General features: G+C 37.8%; 1 pseudogene; it reads right to left on the bottom strand.

Moving 5' to 3' along the window:
- Positions 1-1,306: 1,306 nt before the first annotated feature.
- LOC140604509 (methylsterol monooxygenase 1-like) lies at positions 1,307-5,346 on the bottom strand (annotated as a pseudogene).
- Between the last annotated feature and the right edge of the window lie 1,493 nt (positions 5,347-6,839).

Below are 6,839 nucleotides of genomic sequence, written 5' to 3'. Positions count from 1 at the left end.
CTGAGGCTCCTTCCACAGTTTGGCTATTGTGGACATTGCTGCTATAAACAGCGAGGTGCAGGTGTCCCGGCGTTTCATTGCATCTGTATCTTTTAATACACATTCTTCTGAAGTGCACATGGAACTTTCTCCAGAATAGACCACATACTGGGTCACAAATCAGGTCTTAACTGATACCAAAAAATTGGGATCGTCCCCTGCATATTTTCAGACCATAATGCTTTGAAACTAGAACTAAATCACAAGAAGAAATTTGGAAGGATTTCAAACACTTGGAGGTTAAGGACCATCTTGCTAAAAGATGAAAGGGTCAACCAGGAAATTAGGGAAGAATTAAAAAGATTCATGGAAACTAATGAGAATGAAGATACAACTGTTTAAAATCTTTGGGATACAGCAAAAGCAGTCCTGAGGGAGAAATACATTGCAATACAAGCGTCCATCCAAAAACTGGAAAGACCTCAAATACGAAAGCTAACTTTGCACCTAAAGGAGCTAGCAAATAGATCCTACACACAGCAGAGGAAGAGAATTAATAAAGATTCGAGCAGACCTCAATGAAATAGAGACCAGGAGAACTGTGGAACAGATCAACAAAACCGGGAGTTGGTTCTTTGAAGAATTAAAAAGATAGATAAACCATTAGCCAGCCTTATTAAAAAAGAGAGAGAAGGGGAACCCTGGGTGGCGCAGCGGTTTAGCGCCTGCCTTTGGCCCAGGGCGCGATCCTGGAGACCCAGGATCGAATCCCACGTCAGGCTCCCGGTGCATGGAGCCTGCTTCTCCCTCTGCCTGTGTCTCTGCCTCTCTCTCTCTCTCTCTCTCTGTGACTATCATAAATAAATAAACATTTTAAAAAAAGAAGAGAGAAAAGACTCAAATTAATAAAATCATGAATGAGAAAAGAGAGATCACCACCAATACCAAGGAAATGCAAACGATTTTAAAAACTTATTAAGAGTAGCTATACGCCAATAAATTAGGCAGGATTTGAATCCAGATATTGTTTTCTTTATATGGAGACTTTTTTTTTTTGACTCAGCAGTATGCCAGTTATCAATGCATTGCCTCTAGGCCTAAATTCATACTTCATTGCCTGCTCTGTAAAAGTGGGTCTGGGCCCTTGAAATCTGTTTCCTTTGCCAGCTGGCACAAAAGCTTTGTTAGTAGAGGGTTTTTTTCTGGATTGGAAGTGCCCATTCAACAGTCTCCTGCAAAGCCTCTCCTGCGGTGGATGTGGCTTCACCTGTGCTCATTTCCATAGCATGAATCTTTTCCAGCAATTAGTTCCTATAGTAAGCATGGCTCATGCAGTGAACTTGTCTTGCCCAGCACTCAGCAATTTCAGTGATGCAGTGTCCCCAGCATCCAGATCCTGCAGGTTGAGTAGCTTCTCCAGTGCCAGGTTCCTGAAGTATACAGTGGTCAGCAAACTGCAATGGCCAGCAGCTTCTTCCTGCATCTCCTTGGGCAGTTTTTTCACAGAGTGACTCCAGTAGAAAACCTTTCCATGAGATACTTTCCCTGGCATTCTTGAGGATAGATTTCTAGCAATTTCTAGAGGGCAAATGCCCAACAGCTTCTACTGGCATAGTGGCATGGCAATTTATCTACCATTTAGTGAGTATAGCCATGCCTTTCCAAGATCTGGATTTCAGCCCTGGGGGAGATGTGGACTCTTCTTTGAGTGCTTTTTTCTCAGCCTTACTGGTAGTTGCTGCACCTTTTATTTAGTATTCCTATTTTCTTTAGTGTTTTTCTTACCCTTTACTCATTATTTCAGTCCTTTTTTTAAAAGAAAAAAAAGCAGAATTATTCCTTTTATTACAAAACTTAGTGATCTAATGACTTCTGTACTTTTCCTTATAAGAATAAGATATAAAAAAAATCACTACTGATGTTCAAAATCGGAAACCAGATAATCAGACCAAAAAAAAAAATCACATTTATTTCAATTGTTCAAAATGAAAATACAGCAAGTCAATTTACAATGTTTCACATTCAGTTGCATTTGGATGTAAAGTTGTTTGTTTTTTTTTTAAAGATTTATTTATTTATTCATTCAGAGAGAGCGAGAGAGAGGCAGAGACACAAGCAGAGGGAGAAGCAGGCCCCATGCAGGAAGCCCGATGTGGGACTCAATCCCGGGTCTCCAGGATCACACCCCAGTTTTAAGTATAATGAAAACTTGATATACAAAAATGAAAGGGTAAATAGCACAAATAAAGCTCAATTAAAAAAAAAATTCAAGTAACCCAAAAACCTTTAGACTAAAATATCCCATTTATGACAATTTGGAAACTCCTTAATTTACAGACACCAGTAGCACATTGCTGTCGAAAGGGCTTCTCAGAGAAGGAGAATCACCCCAAACCAGTCAGCTCAGGACCAGAGTGGAAGTTTTTGGGGCAGGCTATTCTGGATTTGGCCGCCTCACTCTCACTGTTGATCCATAAGGTTCGACCCATGATACTTGGATGTTTAGGCAAATTCTAGAAAATGTTTAAAGTTCAATATGAGGCCAACACCCTGCTAAGAGATACTGAAATGGCCACTATATATTTACAAGATTTTAAAGACCAATCTTAGCTTCAGGCCTCTGGTGTTACAGGGGAAAGACAGACTGATACTTCTTCCATTACTTAGAACCTTTCTGTAAGGTTAGCAACACGGCCTTTACAACCTCCTCACGAAAATCATACTTCGTTATAGATTTACTTATTTCTACACATACAGAACTTTTTACATAAAAGTAGAAAAAGTTCCCGCTAGGAAGGTAATTAAAGGTTGTTAATGTTCTTTGTTTCTCAGTTAATGTTTTCTCAGCCTTACTGGTAGTTGCTGCACCTTTTATTTAGTATTCCTATTTTCTTTAGTGTTTTTCTTACCCTTTACTCATTATTTCAGTCCTTTTTTTTAAAAAAAAGCAGAATTATTCCTTTTATTACAAAACTTAGTGATCTAATGACTTCTGTACTTTTCCTTATAAGAATAAGATATAAAAAAAAATCACTACTGATGTTCAAAATCGGAAACCAGATAATCAGACCAAAAAAAAATCACATTTATTTCAATTGTTCAAAATGAAAATACAGCAAGTCAATTCACAATGTTTCACATTCAGTTGCGTTTGGATGTAAAGTTGTTTGTTTTTTTTTTAAAGATTTATTTATTTATTCATTCAGAGAGAGCGAGAGAGAGGCAGAGATACTAAGATATCACTTAGCAGCCAAGACACATGTTTATTTCTGCTCCGCAGAAGCAAGGTTAGCTATTCGCTTCAATTCAGGAAGGTGTGTGCTTTCAGGATGGTGGAGATGAGATATTTATTGCATCTTTTTCTCAGTCTTCTTCATCTTTTCATTATAGGCAGTAAATTTGAGAATCTGTTCCGAAAATTCTATCCCACCATGTAAATGTGGAAGCATAGTTTCCGATAAAGTTCATGTGGTGGAAATCATGATGCCGAGAACCAGCATAGAAAGGGATCAGATTTAAAAGGTTCAGGGGAATGTCATAGCCACAATGGACATCAATAGTTTCTATCAAAAAGGGTGTTGCCTGTGTTCTTCTCTAGGATTTTGATGGAATCTTGTCTCACATTTAGATCTTTCATCCATTTTGAGTTTATCTTTGTGTATGGTGAAAGAGAGTGGTCTAGTTTCATTCTTCTGCATGTGGATGTCCAATTTTCCCAGCACCATTTATTGAAGAGACTGTCTTTCTTCCAATGGATAGTCTTTCCTCCTTTATCGAATATTAGTTGCCCATAAAGTTCAGGGTCCATTTCTGGATTCTCTATTCTGTTCCACTGATCTATGTGTCTGTTTTTGTGCCAGTACCACACTGTCTTGATGACCACAGCTTTGTAGTACAACCTGAAATCTGGCATTGTGATGCCCCCAGATATGGTTTTCTTTTTTAAAATTCCCCTGGCTATTCGGGGTCTTTTCTGATTCCACACAAATCTTAAAATAATTTGTTCTAACTCTCTGAAGAAAGTCCATGGTATTTTGATAGGGATTGCATTAAACGTGTATATTGCCCTGGGTAACATTGACATTTTCACAATATTAATTCTGCCAATCCATGAGCATGGAATATTTTTCCATCTCTTTGTGTCTTCCTCAATTTCTTTCAGAAGTGTTCTATAGTTTTGAGGGTATAGATCCTTTACCTCTTTGGTTAGGTTTATTCCTAGGTATCTTATGCTTTTGGGTGCAGTTGTAAATGGGATCAAACTAATGGTCACCCATGCCCAAAGGAGAATGACATGATCACATAAAAGCATGATTCCAATGAAAAATCCAGTTCCAAGAATCAGAGTTTCCAAAGGATGCGCATATTCAGCTTCCATTCCAAATGGAGCCTGAAACTAATGATGAACTTTATGAATATATTTACATATTCTTTTGTGATGCAAGAGCCTATGCAGGAAATAGTGCCAGGTATCCTCAATCACCTCACAGACAAAGCATCTTGCCAAAAGCATATACTACCTTGATTCTTTCCCAATCATAAGGTATATTAAAATACTCTGTAAAATAATAAGTTCCACAGATCAAAGGAAGCTGGATACAAAAGTGATTAAAGAGAAGTACTTTAAAATATTTCCATTGGTTTTCGCATGTTTCTGGTTTATCCTTTTGAATTTTGTACTTTTTCATGAAAGGTATTAATTGAAACAAAAACCCAGGTAAACAGAACAAGAAATAAGGAACTTTGTGAACTATCAAGGATCCCCATGTTGCAATCTGGAACTTTGTGTAATTATTCAAGAAATAGTTCCAAGCATTTTTAAATGGTTCTTGTAGAGGGTTCTCAGGTAAAAGTGAATCTACATACTCCACAGCCAAGGATGCTGACCTAAGATGCTGATACTTTCATTTGTGCCATTTTTCAAATCTCTGCAGAAAGCCTTAGAATTCTGGCGGAGCCATTTCAGTCCTTTCTTATACTCTTTTTTTTTTTTTTTTTTTTTTTTTGGTATTCAATTGTCCTTGATCAAATTACTGTGCATTTTCTCTTCTGATTAGACCCTAACTAGTACAAGTAGTTAGCTTTGTGGCTATAAGCATGGATCCTGGTGCTATCACTTATAAGTAACCTGGGGCAATTTATTTGTAGGGGTTTACTGAAGTAATATATTTAAATGCTTTGCACAGACTTTTTTCAGTAAATAACAATTTTCATCATATTTTTAAAAATTAAATTTTACTTAACATACAGTGCAATATTGGTTTCTGGAGTAGAACTCAGTGATTCATCACTTACATACAATACTCGGTACTCATCACAAATACCCTCTTTAATACCCAGCACCTGTCTAGCCCATCTCCCATCCATGTTCCTCCATTAACCCACAGTTTATTCTCTATCATTAAGAGTCTTTTAGGGCAGGGCACCTGGGTGGCTCAGTGCTTGATCGTCTGCTCAGGTCATGATCCCAGGGTCCTGGGATCAAACCCTGCGTCAGACTCCCCACAGGGAGCCTGCTTCTCCCTCTGCCTGTGTTTCTGCCTCTCTCTCTGTGTCTCTCATGAATAAATTAATAAAATCTAAAGAAAATAGTCTCTTAGGGCTTGCTTCCATCTCTCCTTCCCCTCTTCACATATGTTCATCCGTTTTCTTTCTTAAATTTCTTTCTTTCTGTCCACATATGAGGGAGATCATATGGTATTCGTCTTTCTCTGACTTATTTCACTTAGTATAATATACTCTAGCTCCATCTACATGATTGAAAATGGCAAGATTTCATTCTTTTTTATGGCTGAGTAATATTCTATTATATATATAATATAAAAAATAGGTTGCTATATAAAATAAAATATAAATATAGGGGATCCCTGGGTGGCTCAGCGGTTTCCCACCTGCCTTTGGCCCAGGGTGCTGTCCTGGAGTCCCGGGATCGAGTCCCGTGTCGGGTTCCTGGCATGGGGCCTGCTTCTCCCTCTGTCTGTCTGTCTGTCTCTCTCCTGTCTATCATAAAAAATAAATCTTTAAAAATAAATAAATAAATAAATAAATAAATAAATAAATAAAATAGAATAGAATATATAATATACTATATAGGGATCCCTGGGTGGTGCAGCGGTTTAGCGCCTGCCTTTGGCCCAGGGCGTGATCCTGGAGACCCGGGAGTGAGTCCCACATCAGGGTCCCTGCATGGAGCCTGCTTCTCCCTCTGTCTATGTCTCTGCCTCTCTCTCTCTGTGTGACTATCATAAATAAATATAAATAAATAAATAAATAAATAAACAAATAAATAAATAATATACTATATATAATGGACATTTGGGCTTGATGGATATTTGGGCTCTCTCCACAGTTTGGCTATTGTTGATGCTGCTATAAACATCAGGGTGCATGTATGTATTTTAATCTGCATTTTTGTATCATTTGGGTTAATACCCAGTCATGCAATTGCTGAATCATAGGGCAGTTCTATTTTTAACTTTTCGAGGAACTTACATACTGTTCTCTCAAGTAGCTGCACCCCAACAGTGCAAGAGAGTTCCTCTTTCTCTGCATCCTCACCCAAACCTGCTGTTTCTTATGTTATTAATTTTAGCCATTCTGACAGGTATGTAGTGGTTTCTCATCATGGTTTTGATTTGTATTTCCCTGATAATGAATGTAGTTGAGCATCTGTTTCATCTAGATGGTCTGTTAGCCATCTAGATGTCTTCTTTGAAAAATGTCTATTCATATCTCCTGCCCATTTCTTAACTGGATTATTTGTTTTTTTTGGTTGTTGAGTTTGGTAAGTTCCTTATAGATTTTGAATACTACTAACCTTTTATTGGATTTGTCATTTGCAAAAATCCCATTCTATGGGC

This window comes from Canis lupus, chromosome 15 (assembly GCF_048164855.1).
Source record: "Canis lupus baileyi chromosome 15, mCanLup2.hap1, whole genome shotgun sequence".
In the NCBI taxonomy this organism is placed as follows: Eukaryota; Metazoa; Chordata; class Mammalia; order Carnivora; family Canidae; genus Canis; species Canis lupus.
The sequence above is the reverse complement of the archived record's forward strand: the minus strand, read 5'-3'. Positions and strand labels throughout refer to the sequence as shown.